The 18860-nt window shown below is 35.6% G+C and overlaps 1 long non-coding RNA gene across 2 annotated transcripts in view; it reads left to right on the top strand.

Annotated features, from left to right (window-relative positions):
* Positions 1 to 9065, top strand: part of LOC113051981 (uncharacterized) — a 15261-nt gene extending 6196 nt beyond the window's left edge. For both annotated transcript variants that reach the window (XR_003276972.1, XR_003276971.1), the window contains exon 4: positions 8457 to 9065. This is a non-coding gene — a long non-coding RNA (uncharacterized LOC113051981). The remainder of the gene's footprint in view (positions 1 to 8456) is intronic.
* Positions 9066 to 18860: the final 9795 nt, after the last annotated feature.

Here is an 18860-nt window from a genome sequence, read left to right as displayed (position 1 = left end):
ACCAAATTACTGGCACAAAGGTGCCAAGTGCCCCTCACCAGCTTACAATAGCACATACGCTGCCCTGCCTAACTTTAATGTTAGAAAAAGGTCTGCAGGCTCTTACACTGTACCATGTTTTTAATGATGTTTGGTGTCTTTTAAAACAGCCACAGTTTGTAACATTAGCTGGTCAAGAGGTGAGAGATCCAAAACATCACATTGCGCGCTCAATTCACTCAGATGTTACGTGGTAAACGGAAATGTACGCAGGCCGTCTGGTTGCAGAGTGCTGCGTGTTATGTCATTGAAATAGATGGAGGACACTGAAATGTACTTCACAAAGGTGACTGGCTGCGTCATAATGGATTGCTGTTGATATGCAGAGCCGTGCTGTTGTGTTTATTGCAGAAAATGATTAAAATCGGTGGAACATACTTGCTCTAGGATGACAAATTTGCTTTGCTTTGTGATGTAACCAGAACAACACGAACGGATAGAGCGTAAATATTCAAAATACATTGCAATGTGAAGACGAGACAAATGATGCGTCATCTACTGAATATTTAAAGCCATTGAATCCCCCTCGTAATAACAGAAAACCGTTTTTGCATACTTACTGAGCGTGGAAACCCTGTGTGCCTAAAAGACATCCTTGTCCACAAATGAGCTTTTTTTAAAAAGACTGACATTTTATCCTAAAAGAGGAGGCTTGGCAGAATAGCCCGTCAAAAAAGACGTGTAAAAAAAGATCACTGATGTACGGAAGGTGCCTGTGGAGCTTACAAATAAAGGAAACAATGATGCAAGTGCCTCTGTTAATGAAAAAGACCAGACAAGCTCTGCATATTAACATAATTGCATAGGAACAAGCAGAGAGGACTGAGCCCCCAATTAAAGGCACAGCGGCGCTTTAGCAACGGCACGTGGCAGCATTCTATATTTTGAATGTTTATGTTCAAATTTGAATACAGACTTTTCAGCAGAAAAAGACTTTGATACTTTCAAAGCAGAAAAAGACTTTGATGTTACTGTTGTGCTTGTTCTATCTGCTTTTTTTCTTGCAGAGAATTGTACATGCATTCTAGAAATTTCCAGGGATAAATACACACACAAATATACAATGCAGAAATGTGTGCATTCTGAATGCAAAATATTATTTAATAATTTAGGATTTTTTTTTGTGAGTTTGTAATTGACAAAAAATAAATAAATAAATAATTTATGATTATACTACAACACAGAGCTACAGATTTAAGATTTAAGACTGCACATTTGTCTCAATGAGTTATTATATTATTAATATATGGAAATGGTTTCTCTATCTACATGCAGAAGAAAAATAGATTTTTCAAGATGATACAAAACTGAGCATCTCTCTTTGCGACCCAGCACTCAGTGCATAAATCTGAAACTCGTCCTTGGACAAAATAGTAGCGTAGAATTGAGAGACTGTACCTTTAATAGGGAATTTCTAATTAGGCTGTGTGTCTTGCTGTGAGGGGGAGGGGTTTCCTCTTTCTGCATCTCTCAGGGGTTTATGTAAAAGACCTTTAATGCTTAAATATCTCTCATACAGACACAAAACTCATTTTATACCCTTGATCAGAGAGACTAATGCAATACTGTAACACAACAATAAAATAAAAGCACAACCGTAGGTTTAACAGCAAATGTTAAAAGTGTTTACAAATGTATAGAAGCAAGAATAAATGTTCAAGTTCGCATTTATGTGTTCATGATGTGTGTGTGAGCATAAGCGGTCGAGCATTGGGAGTGGATGCTTGTCAGAGCATAATGTGACTGCTGCAGAGCAGCGGATGAAAAGTGTTAATTATGCCGCTTGGCACAGTGCCAAACCCATTCCAGATTTTTCCAGTTTTCAATATGCAAATCATGCGCTGAACTATGTATTGTTTTTGTGGTTTACCAGTTCTTTGTGTTTTCAGCCAAACAGAATGCACACACGTATTTAAGTCAGAAAAACAAAATATATGTTTTTTTTCCTTTCTGCAAACACAAAAGCTATAGAATAATGCACTGCACTGCTAAGAAATAATTCCAGTCTAAATTCATACAAGCCTATGTGCATGAATGGAATATGTGCATGAATGGAATTATTTGAATATCTTATATATATATATATATATATATATATATATATAAAATCCTAAACACATTTGGATTACTATAGCTCTCTCTGGTAGTAGTCCAAAGTAATATGCTCTATGGATTGGCATATGTGGATTTTAGGCATTATATTTTTTCATCGACTGAAAAGGGCAATTCCTTGAAATGTCTCCCAAGGTGTCTGGCACAATAATCACTTCAACACAAGGTCATTTGCATCTGTGTGTACAATGAAAAATGTGTTTTTGTGTCTGTGTGCAAGAAAGTCAATCAGTTTCAGAGTGTTTTTTTTATTTTATTTTTTTCATGCAACTTCTCCTTACACAAATGCAAGCATCAATAGCAACACCACAAATGATGATTTGTGATAAATAAGGAGCAAATTGTCAGCTGTAGGCTCTCTGTTGGTAAACAGTTTGATAGTGCCCCACATTATTATTCCAGACCCCTCTCCTCTTCTACAATGGCAGCATTGTACGGCGAGTACTTGACGTGGGTCCGCAGTCCCCCCTGTTTCCCACCATTGTCTGTACGGATGAAGTGCCAGAGACAGTGGAGGGTAATAAGCTGAGAAAGATGCTCAGGCCCAGACAGAGCCAGATGCCTAAATTAGCACCAAAACCCAAAGAGACTATCCTCAGGGAACGGCTGAGGACGGGGCTTTATTTCTCAGGCTGCTTCGAGAGTGTGTTAGCAGCACTGTGTGCTTGTGTGGTCAGGAATTGCATGAGCATTTGCACAATCTTGTGTGCTCAAGCAATAGATGCACTCCTCTCTGCAGTGCCTGCTAGAGTATCGAGTTGTTATCGAGTTTAAATCATTAAAGGTCAATGCTAATTGATTAATAATGTGTATTCTAAATTGTAGCCTGTTATATTGTATATCTTTTGTTTTAGTGTATGCAGTTTAATTATTTATTGTATTGTAATTATCGTTGGCTCATTCACAAATTGCTTTTGTATCCAAAGCGACTTGGATTTGCAAGCATCTGATAAATGCATATATTTAATGGATTTGATATCATGCATGATGTGCATTGCAAAGTATTTATGAATTATAAAGTTCTTTGTATAGATTAATGCATTTTGCATGTAAAATCTCAAACAATTGGAGCTGAATTAAAAGGAGTTTGTTCTTCTCCCCTTTCTGCTAGGGCACAGCAGTTGGGCAAGCAATTAATTAAAGCTCCATAACAATATATTACCCAGTAAAATGGAGGAAGTGATACAGAAACCACAGAGAAAGTTTGCACCGGGACAGCAACAGTATTTCACAGCAAGCAAAAGGTGAATAACAAAAAAGGGAGGAATTATTTATGCTAAATAAAATTGAAAAAAAGCAGATGGATGCAGTGAACAGGGGAAAACAAGTATTGCAGGAGAGTTGGAGGACTTGCATACAAAGCAATTGAGAACACTGTCACCAACTGAGGTTTCTGCTCTCGACAGCAACACAGTGGGAAAAATAGGGTGAGATAAACAATTGACGTTAATAAATACACTGATGAACAATGAAATATTGAGGAAACGTGTGTTTGGCAGAGAATAAAAGAGGCGGGGGAGGGCTTTTACTGTCTGGCTCAGTCTGTGGCCCCATGTGGCAGTTGCTGCAGCTGGCATGATAATATCAAAGGCCTATGGGAGGTGGCTTTCTGGGAATATTTGTCTGGCATACTAACAGTTTTCTCCCCGTCATATGTCATCTTTATGTCCAGTGTTATAGGGCTTCACATATTTATTTCTTAAAGCCAGCTCTGTGAGATTTTATTTCATGCTGTTGTGATGAAAACTTAGTGCCAGATTAGATTTGGAAAAATATATGACTGCAGGGAGAATGGAAGCTGCCATTGCTTTCTGAGAAAGTTCACACTTGCATATATATTTATATCTTATACAGAAGTCATTTTTTATGCATGCTTTTCTAAAGATATCTCTTGAGGACAATTTGAGAATTGATCGTGTTAATGAAGACACTTGATAAGGGTAGACGAGTTACGGATCGCTTTCATAACTAAGAAATGAACAGTGGTGAGAAATGGCTCAGATGCATCTCTTGGGTTCGTGTTAAAGACCATTGTGTGTTTTACGGTAAAATTCCCCTTGGATATCTCAGCTGTCGATCTAGTCTTAATCTCGAGATAAACACGATTATCCCGGGAAGGGTTGTTCTCAGCTTTGTATCGGCTACGGGGGAGCTTTGAAATTGTTTCCCCCACCTTTTTCTCCACCTCTTTGGACGAGTGGCCATGAAAAGCCTGGGATTGAGATTCCCGAGCAGGACTCTAGCTCGAATAACATGCAGCAGAAAGAACCACAATCAGCAGAGTGGTAGGTCCAAACTGAACTATTGAACACAGGTGATCCAGAGCCACAATGGAGATGTTAGGATCACAGAACTATAAGGCATCTTAATCCAGATCATGAATTTAATAGATGGATGAAAGTAAAAGTTCCTTAAAGGGACAGTCCACCCTGAAATACAAATTCTGTTATCATTTACTCACCCTCATGTCACTCTAAAACTGTCTTGTGCAACACAATAGAAAGTAAGATTGCCTTTTAATATAATATAATATAATATAATGCATATGTAATGCAATATATATATATATATATATATATATATATATATATATATATATATATATATATATATATATATATATATATATATATTGTGTGTGTGTGTGTGCATGTATGTTCAACAACTACATACAGTTTTGGAACAACATGAGGGTGAATAAATGAGCGAAATTTTGTTTTTGGGTCAACTATATCTTTAAGACTAACGTGGGCTTTTAGACTAAATCTAAGCATATAAAAAGTACCCTTATGTGACTTCAAATCAGTTTCGATGACAAATGCATTTTTTGTTCCTATTATTCAGGTCTATGCCATTAAAATCATAATTTCTGTATTGTATTAAGGGGATAACCTTGAAAAAAATGTCACTTTGGAGACCAGTTCTTTCAAGGACTTTTCTTTTGTTGATAACAATGCAGAGTGCTAAAGATGAGGTTCGAGTGACCTGACCCCAGGTGCATTAAAAAAGTTCTGCCAATGTCATTTGTAATAAAGCAATAAAATAAAAGAGAAGCTGGGACTTCTCTGCAAATCCTTAAAGCACTCACAGGAACATCAATAACTGTATCCTGGAGGATGTGAGAGCAGAGGGCAGGATTAGGAATTCAGGAACAGGAGAGTGGAGACCAGGGAACACTTAAACCTCCATCATGGCCTCACCATTATAAAAGACCTTGAGAAATAATTATCCTCACTTTGTAGATTACCTTCGCATTTTGCCCACTTTACATCCTAATGAGGAGAATTACAGTCACTTTTAAAATGTAAATAGAAGAGAATATATATATTCTATATAGGATTGCTTTGAAAAGTCTGCCATTGTTTACTTACAAAAATGTTGTGGTCCGAACAAGACTGGATGCCTTTGACTTCCATTGTATGGACAAAAGATATTTTTATTATTTTTAATGTATTTGTATTCATGGGGATGACTAAATGATGACAGAATTTTAATTGATGAGTTGAACTATCCCTTCATTTCATGGAAAAGGTAGTATTATTTTAGTATTATTAATATAATTTTAGTTTAACATCTGTTTTTGTTTTAATTTGAGTTTGTTTTTTATGTCTATACAGTTTAAGCTTTGGTTTTTATTTTTCCATTAAATTACTTTTAGTTATTAACTCAGCTCAAACTAAATGAAAATGAAAAATGTTGGCATCCACCTGAAATAAAATAAGATAGCTTTTTTTTTTTTGACAATAACCCAATAATATTAACAATAACCCTGTTTTGTGGTTATTATTGTTAATATAATCAGGTTATGTTTAGCTAAAACAAAAACAACAAAAATGAAATTACCTGAAAATAAGTTTAAGGATTGTTTTTTCTATTTCATTTTAGTTAATTTTTACATTATTTCAAGTAATAATCTTTTTTTTAAAGGTTTTAGTTAATGATTATAACCATGCTCCAATCCATATGCAAATATTATATAAGGACGTGTGATCCCCATTAATGCTATCAGAGTCAAGTTCAAGTTCATTGCCTGTGGGAGTCCCAGCCAGACTGGGGACTCCTTCATCCACCCCTGTGAACCAGCTCACCCCTTGTAACCCACACCCTATCTGCCCCATCCCCTCACCCCTGTGGTTTTGGTGGCGGGCTGGAGGGGGCTCTCCTCTCTGTGCAGTTGCTAAGGGAGCGAGAGCTGGCTGGCCCAGAAATGTGCTGGTGAAAAGGCCCGCCTGTCAAAGTGTCTGAGGGAAGTCAGGCTGGTTGGCGCGCCCCTCCGTATACACACACTCTTATATAGACCCTGGGAATGGCAGCAAGCACTTTATATTCATCAGCCCCCCCACCCCTCGCCGCAGTATTTGGTAAATAGCCCCCCTCCTTCCTTAAATGTCTAGTCTACTTCCATCCCATAATCCTCCTCATTGCATCTCCTCTAGGAACAATATTTGTGACTCTTGCTAAAAACGGTTGTAGGCCTTTAGGTTCTTTTAGAACCTAGGTTTTTTTTTAGAATGTTGTGTTTTTCACCCTAAGTAACAATGGTTCTTTGCTCACTGAAAGGTTCTTTGAGGAACCCAAAATGGTTCTTCTGTGGCATCTCTTTGCAGAAACCCTATTTTGGGAACTTTATTTTTAAGAATCTTTTTTTATCGGCATCAATGGTTTCATGAAGAACCTGTAACAATTCCATTCCACAAAAGGTTCTTTGTAGTAGAAAAAGTTATTTTAAGAACTGTTCACTGAAAGGTTCTTTGGGAAACCAAAAAAAAATGTCTATGAAAACCTCCTTGTGAAACCTTTATTTTTAAGAGTGTAGTTCTTTGCATGATGAGTGTGGACTGTTGCAACAATATTAGTAACTTAATACAATTGTTTCTACTATAATCAACATAGTGGTGCATAGTGCATTAAAATGTCATGGTGGGCTCCGTTCCCAATACAGTAGAGTTTGGTAAGAACGTGTGTGTGTGTGTGTGTGTGTGTGTGTGTGTGTGTGTGTGTGTGTGTTTTCTTGAGGTCTCATTCAAGGCTGAGGACGAGAATTGAGAATAAAAGGGCAGTGATTTGCATAAGCTGCATGCTGTCTGAGGGTTTTTGGGAAGGCGGTGGGAGCTTGAGGAGAAAAAAAATATGCGGGAATACAAAAAAAAAAGAAAAAGAAAGAGACAGAAAGAAACCACACATTGTAGAAGCGCAGAAAGAGAGAGGGGGTTTGAATGAAGCAGAGGGTGGAAATTGACAGAGAAAAGGGTCTTGCCAAGTCTCCTGCAGGGATTAAATTGTCCATAAACCTCTCTATATATAATTTGGGAAAACTGGTAATGGCGTTGATACACATCATACACAATTCTGAAGTTGACGGAGTATAGAAATGATTCACACCACTTTTGGAAGCAAATAAAGAATGAGGGATTGTAAACAAATATGGTCAATGCATGTAAAAGTGTTGTATTGTATGCATTACCCTTCACTAGATAACCAAATTTGTTTTACTGACTATTATTTGGAGCAATATAAATACTCAAAATTATCTCAAAATGTCACCCTCTTTAAAACTATAATGACCACTAAGCTGAGTGAATATGGTGATGTTGTAAAACTGTCGAATAACGCACACAAAGAACAGCACAGCATTACCCCAAACTGCAATTTAGATGCTTGATCGTTCTCATTAAAATAAACTATTGGAAATGCCACCAAAATGGACTCCAACCTTTCTAAAATCAACAACATTTAGAATATTAGCAGTATTGCAAACCCGTAAATCCACTTCCTATTATTTGGGGTGAAATACAAGAACAAAATACTGCTGACAATGGTGTGTTTGCATTCCATTGTGTTTCATTTTTCATAGTAGCATTACTGATCGATAACTCTAAACACTTTTCCCATCGCTAGATTTATCAGGAATGGAGTACAGAAGATAGCAGGGCTGTCATTTGCATTTCATTAAATCAAATATTTTCAAGTTGACATTGGAGAGACATTCAAGACATCACAAATGCCAGTTTTAGCACATTGGATTAATTTTGAAAGTATTTTTTTTCCTTTCAGAAACGCATAGAACAACTTTGGGCTTCATTTATAAAAAAAAAAAAATCTGTTGTGACCATACAACTCTAGTTATTTGGATCTATTTCTAATGTTAACGTTAATATGGTTTTTCATTTCCGCTACATTGAATAACACTATACACACACTACCATCACAGTGCACATTTTTTGATGCCAGTATGTTTTCTTTTTGACATTTGTCATAACAATAAGCCATGTCATATTAATCTTTTTATTCTCCTCTCTAACCAGGCTCCTGGCAATGAAACTCTAGAAAAAATTTCCATCGTTTTCATCAGCTGCTGGAGAAACCATGGCCATCCTGCTATGTTTGACTCAAATGGTCAAACACATCACCTCAGTAATACAGCATCCAGCATCTCTTCCAGATGGTTCGCTGTGAAAATTTAACAAGCAGATGATTTCAAATGTGCACTAATTGTCTTAAAACTTTGCAGACAATCAGTAATACTGGATGGGTGTGTGGACTTGGGCAGTTCACCTAGTTAACGTTGTTGTACAACGTGTTGTGCAATCTTATCAGTGCTGTGTAAACTGAAGCATAATGTGCCTTAATGTGTGAAAAGTTTATAACGAAAGTAGTTGTTATAGAAACATGTCAGTGCAATCCCTATTTAAAAAAAATAGTATTTTCAATTACCTTTCATGTTAGTCATCCACATTTAATGTTATTATATTATAAACTGCACCCGTTGATGTACAGAAAATTGGTTAATCCAGATATTTTGTATGGCTACTGTATGTATGGTTTAATACAAGAATTATGCTCAGTTTCTCTCTGAATTATCATTTGTCTGATTATGAGATATGTGAAACTGCACAAATAAACAACATTGAAGCACTGAGTGGATGATTGTTGACACTGAAAAATCCGTTTTCACTATACTCTATAGAAATGTACTGTAATGGGAGGTGGACATCAACACAGCTTCACATGTAGTGGCCACAGGCTGATTTGTAACTGATCAGCACCTTGGACAGCACATAAAAGCAAGTGTGGAATATAACTAGCAGTGAATCATGTCTCTTATTCATGCAGAAGTCACACACACACACACACAAAATATTAATAATAAAACACGTTTTACTCTAGTGTGAGTCAATGCAGTGTTTAAGGTGATTTGTTTGTGTTTTTAATCTGTGTGAAGGAGCTCAAACTATTTCAAATAATTCTGTCACTGGGATTTGTTTGACTGGCAGACACCCAGACACTGCCTGTCAATGATTGTTTCCATTAACTGAGATTATATCTGAAGCGAAGTTGTCACTTTAAAATATTATCAAAAGATTTAACATATGAAATACAATTATTTTGAGCCAAAAACTGAGAGCTCATTACTATGTCTGAGCTGGAATAATCATTCAACATATTGTCAGCTGATGAGAAATATACCTGGTGTAAAACACTGGTTAAATTAGCCTACATTAAGCCATAAAAGAAGAATTCACACACACCTCTCAAGTTAAGATGGATGTGTCTATGACAAATCTGACCAGATTTAATCTTCAATTGAAATGTAACTTTAATGGCCGTTTTTCCTGCGCAGTTCCAGAATCACAAAAACATCTAAAGAGTTTTCATTCTCGAGTTTGTCAGTGAATCGTTAGTAAAACGTCAAACTTTTATACATGAAGTGCAAATGACATCAAATCACACGTTTATATCTTGTAAGCTTTTACTTAGAATACTTTCAACCAATATTTAACTTAATCGGAATTTGAATATTCTATTTCTGTACATTCTTAAATAGAATTCCCCTTCCGTTGCTTCATTCAGTTTTTGTGGAGTGCACAGAATACGGACAGATCATTTAGAGTTTTAAGAGATTAAAAAGTTTACGTTCTCAATATCATCTTATCAAAACATATTGCAGGCAGTGGTGAAATGCATACGTTGAATACGTTTGGGCACAAGCTTTGGTTAATGTACATGAACTATTACACCAACGATAAAATGCTGGGAATTTTCTACCTGCTTTTACGCGAATAGATAAATAAATAAATATTTAAAAAAAAAAAAAAAAAAAAACGTGGAACTTTTCTCCATTTTACTGCATAATGAAACTCCTTCCCGCCGGTTTATATAATTTATTATGGCGTAATTGACTTGCATCAATTAAATAAAGAAAAAAGAAGGAAAGAAACAAACAGACGATATCAACAGAACAAAATTCATTTATTTTATTTCATTAAAAACACTTTACAAATATCTATCATATATGCTATTCAACAGACATTTACTGTAAGCAATAACCAATCTTTATATTCGATTTCCAGTCATCTAAATCTAACAAAAACATAGCGTTCGTATCAGGGTAAGCCTGTGGAGAAAGAAGAGACTCGTTAGTCGTCGGGTGTCGGGTTAATATTGTAGGAGAGAGACTGTAACATGGGGTAAGTTTAACACCATTAGTTTGCAATTAGAAATCAGCTACAGGGGTGAGACCAGCATCATATATGTGAGCACCACTCCACTGAGTTAAAAGTACAACACTGTCTCAAAATATAGAAGATGTGTAGGCTACAAGGCAAAAAAACTTCGAGATGTCTCCCCGTCTCCTTTATAATTTAGTTTGATAAATGAATTTTACAATACACGTGGGCTAATATCATCTGATTCAACAGGTTCTCTTGTTCAATTTGAAATACACAAACGCTTTTAATTAACATTTTTAAAATCTACATTTGACATCTGACCAGACAGGAAGGTTGTAACACTTTCCAATGAAGAAATATTGAGGACAACAACAGTGCACACTCAACACACGTCTGTTTTTACAGTGTGTTTGTTCCCAAATGTAGCCTATTTGCTGTTGTGCTTTAAATTGTCCTATATTTGTTAAATTAAAATCTCCATGTTTTCTATTAACCACAGCAGTTTTGGCACTCTTTGTACTTGACATTACATTTCACAGTTTAGGTTGTAGATTTTAAAACAACTTTTATTTTGTATATAGATTTTATATTTTTGTATTCTAAAAATGTTTATTTGCAATGTTATGTTGGAGCCAGCACATAAAAAACACACTTACACTGTTTTCTTAGACATGGGCAGTGCATAAAATATTGTTTCTGATAGTTACACATTTTATAACCTACCATTAAAACCCGAAAAACATTACAAAACTCCCCTGCATTTTTGCAATAATAATAATAAAAAACGTAATTATATTCACTCCATTTTTACCAATGAGGACTTCCCCAAAGTGAGGTTTTGGGAGATTTTGTCAGGTTTAGCTCACTTTTTGGGTAAATATGTCCCCACATACTCACACTCCATGTTCTCCTCTCATCTTTACAAAAGCTTTTCTAGCTGACCTCTGAGGTTTAAGCAGCAGAATAGGGTATTACTTATCATGGTTGACCAAGGGGTCAAAGCAGTCTTAACTGACCAGACACGTGCTCTTTGCTCTAAACAAGCCTCTTTAAGAAAAAGAATAGGTCTTGTTATTCTGCAAAAAGAACACCACTATTCATGCTAAAGCAACATACATATTAGTCTTAATGTATTGTTAAAATAACCTAAAAGAAAAAAAAAGTGAAGTTACAAACATCTAGAGCTAGGCCTTTGTCAAAGAGTAGGCCTACTATTCATATATTTTCTAAAACGTATTTATATATTTTACAGATTTATCTTTACCAGTCTGCAATCAAGCAGTCAGAAGACTTAATTGATGCCCTTCAGTGTCATATTTAAAGCTGATGTCAACACAAGTCTCTTGAGGACCAGTCACAGCTGACACAGGGGTCAGAGGTGATGTACTAGGTTCAAGTGGTTTGTCCAGTTATTCCCAAAGGGCCAATCGAATGATCTAAGATGAAAGAGATGACATGATTTTGCTCTGTGTCCAACTATTAATTCCTCTGACTTAATTTTACAAAATATAAATTGTAGTTCAAAGACAAATGAGGCTTAGGCCTTATTTCTGTTTAGGCTTTAAAGACAAAAGAGCATTTATTTTTTGCTTAATGTCTATATAAAAATAGCTATTTTGGTCAAAATAAAACAAATTAAATGCATCTCAGTTTAAGCTTGGATAACAAAATGTAAGCGTGGAGTAATTTAAAACATTTCATAACATCAAAGGACACCGTTGCATGTATTCTAATGTGGCTATTCAGAATTCCGATGTACATTCTTCATATTTTGTTATTAAACGGAACGCATTAGAATGCTAAAAATGCCGGAAATGACCCACCAAAGTGCGCGCGCTAACTGCAGGTGTTAAGTCACGTGGCGCTTTATGGCCGTTTGTGTTTATTAATATATTCTGCTCGGATTTTCTGCTTGTCATATCATAAGCAGATAAAAAGCAACCATTGTGCAGTGAGGCATAAAAGGTCTCACCTATTTAGAAACACGGAGAAATTTTAGGCGTGACGTAGGGGAGAGAAAACTTTTTTTTATATGGTTAACGTAAACAAAGAAATTAACATTAAGGGAGAGTTTTTAAATATAGCCGATTAGAAATCAGCAATGAAATCAGCTAAAATAATGAGCGCCTGAGACTATAGATGTTAGCTCTGTGTAAAACAAAAGATTTTAAACGAGAGAGAAGCTAAACTACAAATTCTCGTCTGGATTATAGTTTATGGACATGTGAACACGTCGTTTTTAGAAATATAATCTGAAAAAGCAGCCTAGTTCTTGTTAAATTAGATATCCTATATAACACAGTCGCAGTTGTGACACACACACACACACACACACACACACACAACGCGTCTGATCCATATTTTTTATGTATAGCCTATTTGCGTTGTTGTTGTTGTTTAATCTCTTTTTTATTATTTAAATGTTTCTTGTATTTTTCATATATAACAGAAAGTTCGAAAGAGAAAGAGAGAGAATATGGGTAGTGATAAAAAAAAAACATATTTTGATTAGGCCTACCACGTAAATTTATGCGCAATTTTTTAAAAACAGTTAATGTTTTCCATTGGATTTAACATAGAATTTAATAAATAGCTATATTTTAAACAAATAATGGAATTTTATTTCAAAGTTTGAGACATGTCACAACATTTTACAGGCGTAGAAAATGTGTTTGCAACACGCCTCGGTCTCCTCTAACATACGGTGCCCAAAATACTGAAATATCCAGGGAGAAAAAAAGCCCAGTCTTTCATTAAGAGCCAGACGAGCAGCAATTAGCGACAGAGCAGCTCAGCAAAGCCAAGAGCGCCGGGATTATTGTCCAATCATTTATATCTTCCAAACCAGTAAGCATTAGAGTTTGTATTGTAAGTTAGCATAAGAATAGGAACAGGTCCTGTGAACTTCCCCGACCTTCTGACCCTCTTTTACCGAAATGAATAGCACCACTTTCAGACACCCTAGCCTCTTCAACAGGCTTCAACCATGCCTAAATTCCCAATCATGGTAATTTAATATATCTTAAGCCCCCCGGCTGCATGAATCCAGTTTTTCTATAGTTTGCTGTATGCATCTATGTCGATTCACTGTCATTAGAGCTCCTTGCTCGGGCCACTACTGGACTAGTGTTCTCTTATAACCTATAAAAGATGAATGGCGCTCCCATCTTTTCAGTGTCATTTCAGTGTCATAAAAATACAGTACAATTAGTTTATAATCACCTCCACAACAGTAACACTGTTAGGATGCATCCGAAATCGTGCACGACTGATGTAGGCTATACCCACACTTGCTTTCATAAAAGCAAACTCTTTATTTATTTATTTTATTCTTTCTTGGAAGGTTTGCAGTTTATTGGAATGACTAAATAGCAAGCTCATGACACGCTCTAACATTGCTCAGTGACAGGCAGGTTTGAGGCGCGTGCGCGAGTCTAACAAATGCCCATTGATGAATGGCGAATATCTAATGAGGCAGATGGGCACATACTGTACTTTTCATTGTTTGCAGATAATTGCATCGATTAATAAGCCCTGGCACATTTGATTTAAATGTTACATAAATGTTTATTAATGGATTTCCCATAATAACGATACACTGATGATGCGAGAGGACATTTTTTGCCCGTCAAGCGCGCCCCACGCGAACTGCCTATTCACGCATCTTTAGAACTAAAGGAAAAAGGCGACATCTTTTGGCTGGAATACCAACAATAGAAGACACAACCCCGCCGCATCCTTTGAACAAGGCATTGAACAACCACTTGAATCCTAAAATAGATGCTTGCGATTATGCAGAACTAACAGGCACGGCTCATATGAAAATAAACCCTAAATGATCAATAAAGTATCGATAGCCTACCCCACAATGATCTACGCCTCCATCTAGGGGATGTGCGTTGGTGCAAGCTGCTGAGTGGATATTAAACTGTATGAACATCAAGGCATCAACAACATTAATTATCGCGAGTTAATTTATGCATAGGCTAATTGTGTGTGATGTCACATCGCACCTCGTTGTATCGCGAGAATTAACAGATCTTGAAGTCTCAGTCCTTTGCTTGTGCTAGCAGGATTGTCGTGGTAGCCTATATAAAGTCACACAGAAACTTAATTCAAAATGAGATAAATTGTAACATTTAAATACGCTTACTTCTAATGCAATTAAATATATTTATTTTAAATAAAAAAAGCAGAGATGGAAAATTGCAACTGCAATATATTTAGAATATACTGTATGTGTACAATACTGTACACATAACTCGGTTATAATTCTCAACACAAGGCAGCGTGCTCATATTCCGTTAAAGCAGGGCGTTAACAATGTGTTAATGGTTTATTATCCAGTAACTTCATCATCATGGTTGAGAGAAAGGAAAAGGTTTTGAGGAAAGCAAACTCACTCGAGGCCTGTATAAACAACGGTCTCTGCGGTTCATGAGGTTTGCTGTTGTAATTCCAGTTTGAGTTGGCTTTTAGTGTTTGTGGCGCAGTGTTCAGCACACAGAGCAGACCCTTTACACATAATTACAGCTAATGTAACACTTGGCAAGAAGAAGGTGCCACATTTGGCGCGTATCCAACACTACGAGCTCGAGTACAAAAGCCGGTCGTGATGGATGCATGTGCTGTTAATGGAAATGCAAACTTATATATGTGCGTTCCGATTAAAACCAACTATCTTGAACAAACATTATAATTGCGTGTAGAGTATGCAGCCTATATTAAAAATATAGAGAATATATTATTCAAAGTGTATTGACATTTTTATTATAGGCACATAACATAAACACATTTATTATTAGGCTATGTGTTAATCATTCTGACCTGCTCATCAGAAAAAAAAGAGCAGTGTTGTACAAATATTAGACACCATCATCGAAATATATTCCTACAAGCATTTTTTTTTTTGATAGAGACATTTAAATAGAAAAATCAACATAAGGTTATATTAAATAAGAAAATAACAAGGAGGAAATTGTGCTTGAACTAAAGCGCTTACAGACCTTTACAAGCACGTTTATTATGAATCAAATTATTAACTACTACGATTTTCAAGGATGTTTTCATCTTTATTTCTTTAATGTATTTTTTATTTATTTAAAACACAAACCTGGCATTTGTTCTTTAAACATTATTTTAAAACGCATTAATACATTTTTCAGGCAGAACTTTTCATTCTGACTACAAAGCTTTTCAGATGCAACCTCATCTTTCGTTCTCCCTGAAAATCTCTGCTGTTCGTGATGCAAATATTCCCCTAATTTGGCGCACCGCCAAACGGGCCTCTGGTTAATTGCACGCTTGCATTAGTCTGTGTGCCTTTATATCACACATGAAATCAGACATTTATCTTAAGCATAAACGTTTCATAACAGCACTTTTCATTCCAGAGCAAACTGATTTATAGGAAATTTTGAAATGAAAGATAGATGGATAATCAGATTTAATTAAAGATTGATATGTGCCCCTTCTCAGTGTTTTAAAATACCTAAATAAAAATAACTGACTTGTTTTTATTTATTTAAACTAATATGATTATTATTGTTGTATAAGTTCTGATTTTAAATTGAATGTACCCTCCTAAATCTCCATTAATGTCACTTTATCCATTCAGTTTGAGTGCACTATAGGCATGAGTGTTTTCATTGCTAAAGCATCAATACAAGCCATATTGTCTTTGTAATCGGGTTACAAATTTTGTCTACTCATTATCGTCTAAGAAAATTCCTATGACGAGAGAAAAATATACACTTTGTTCCATATAGTGCGTTTGAGTGAGCCAAGATTTGAGACTTGTCACTCATCTCTGAGAAGTCAGAATTCACATGACGCTTAATGTAGTAGTAATAATAATAATAATAATAAATGCATATTAATAATAATAAAAATAATACTTTATTATTATTATGCATTAATTTTATTTTGTATTGTTGTTCATAAAATAATAAATTGCTAAATAATTACTATGCATTTATTTTTGTACTAGGCTACTACTATTATTAATAATAATATATATTTTTTTAACTCTTTAAACAAGTTCTTTTATAATTTCAACCATCTAAAAGAGCAGTTGTAGGTTCATATATTTGCATGCATATATTTAATACACTGTTATTGTATTAAAATGTATGTGTTCTATTTTCTATCCTAATAAAAACAAACTAATTTCAATTAAAATATCTGGAGGATTTAGTCCAAGAAAAGAGGAAAACTACTTGTTGGTGCAGCATCTGGAGGATCATAAGAACAAAATAATCAAACCAAGGAGAAACACGTCTTCAGATATGAGACAGCATGGTCAGAACGCAGGGAGTTTCAATACATTTTGCACACACACAAAACATGATAATCTACGGCTTTGACAGTGGAAGCATCTACATTATGGTTTAGATTAAGCTTGTCTTAATCTAACAACACACACTGAAGAATCGTATATGAAGAGCATAAAAGAATCAGCTTATATATAAGGGTTGAGAAAAGTGTCCCTTTCTTTCCATTCAGCAAAGCTTGCACCATAACTCACTGAGACATTCTGAGCGGGAGATGGTCATGACCAAGAGAAAACCCGAGAAGTTGAGCCATTTAGGTTAGATTAATGTTGTGTGTGCAGTGAGGGAGTTTTTACTTGTCAAAAGAGGGAAGTTTAAAAAAGAGGAAGTCACACAGTGGAGTCATTGTCTAGCAGACCACCACACTCATACAGCGATTCAGCATCGCCTTTCAGGGCCCAGGAGCCTGCGCAGGACTAACACAGAATGTTAATGTGCTCTGCCTGTTGTGAGAGCAAGCACACACTGCTGTGGTTCTTTTCACATGCAAGCAGACGTTGTGATTTGTTGACTGTTTTTTCGTTCTCTTCTTCCTGTGTTGCATTGAGTAAAGTGTAGCCCATTGAAAGAGGGAAGGCAATGGAAGATTTGGGGGGGTTTGAGACCCTGGAGACCCCCTGAGATGTCAGTTAGTTCCACCCAGATATGAGGCACACTGTGTTTCCAAGCTATTTTGGGTTTGTTTTGACAAAATATGGATTTGATAACAACTTTTCAAGTTACGTTTCAACTAGTTTCAGAACAATACAACACATTCAAGTAACAGAGCTGATTAGAACCGAAGTAAAATGAACTACATGCAAAATACAGAAGAAATGGCTGAACCAAAATCATATTAACTGTTTTTTATGTATCTTTTCATACATGTTTTATACATGTGTATAATATGTGCACATATTTAGCTTTTCAAAAACATTCTGAGAATAAAGGTTTGTTCGTGACGGGAGAGTAAACCCTATAACTATAGTTATCGTTTTAAACTTATACACACATTACAACATAGAGATGGATGGATGGATGGACCAATAAATAAATTAAGAATAAAGAAGGATACATAAAGAGAACAATGGTTGCAATTATTGTTACATGTATGTTCATTATTAATTCTAATTCTTTAAATAATGTATTTTTATTTCCTTTAACACTATTTTTGTAAGGAATACAATTTTAAAATGGCATTTTGAACTGTCACTTTCATTTAACATGTGCATTGATGATGTAATTCAATCCATACATGACTTTTTAAGCTAACCTTTAAATAATCAACAAAAAACTACAATAAAATAATAATAATTGGTGGTATGTTTTGAAGACAGCGTGGCTATAGGCATTATGCAGATGCAAACATATCTTATAGATCACTCCCTTCAACTAGAGATCAAGGCAAATAAAAAGGGGTCACATTTATTTGTGTGGACTAAAAGACTCCATAAATGCCCATAAAAGATTCACAGCATTATTATCCTCATCATTACAAAATGTATGTTTGTGCAGAGATAATATTTAAGTCTTTCACAGGAAATCTGACATTCTAAATTCTTTCTGACAAAAAAAAAAAAAAATGCTGTGTAATATGGCTGCGGTAAAGAACATGGTCTATATGTAAAAGACCAGGACTTTTGCCAGACAAAATAGCAGTGCCTGTTTCTGGCAACCATTATGCCACGGTGGCACCATCTTGTGGCAACAGGGGCAGTCAAGCTTATAATAATGGATATCCCATCATGCCAGTCAGCAATCCTTTCCAACCTATACAAAATATCCCACAATTCCTGAGTGCTAAGCAGAAAGAGTTGACCCAAAAGATCAAGAAATACATAAGATTTGCACGGTTGGATATCAACAATGAGCTGAATACAAAAAACAATTAGTAATCAGGAGAAAAAATAATTCTTCACTTTGAACAGAGGTCATTGTTTCAAATTAT

Source organism: Carassius auratus, chromosome 32 (genome assembly GCF_003368295.1).
Source record: "Carassius auratus strain Wakin chromosome 32, ASM336829v1, whole genome shotgun sequence".
In the NCBI taxonomy this organism is placed as follows: Eukaryota; Metazoa; Chordata; class Actinopteri; order Cypriniformes; family Cyprinidae; genus Carassius; species Carassius auratus.
This window is presented reverse-complemented; position numbering and strand designations above follow the sequence as displayed.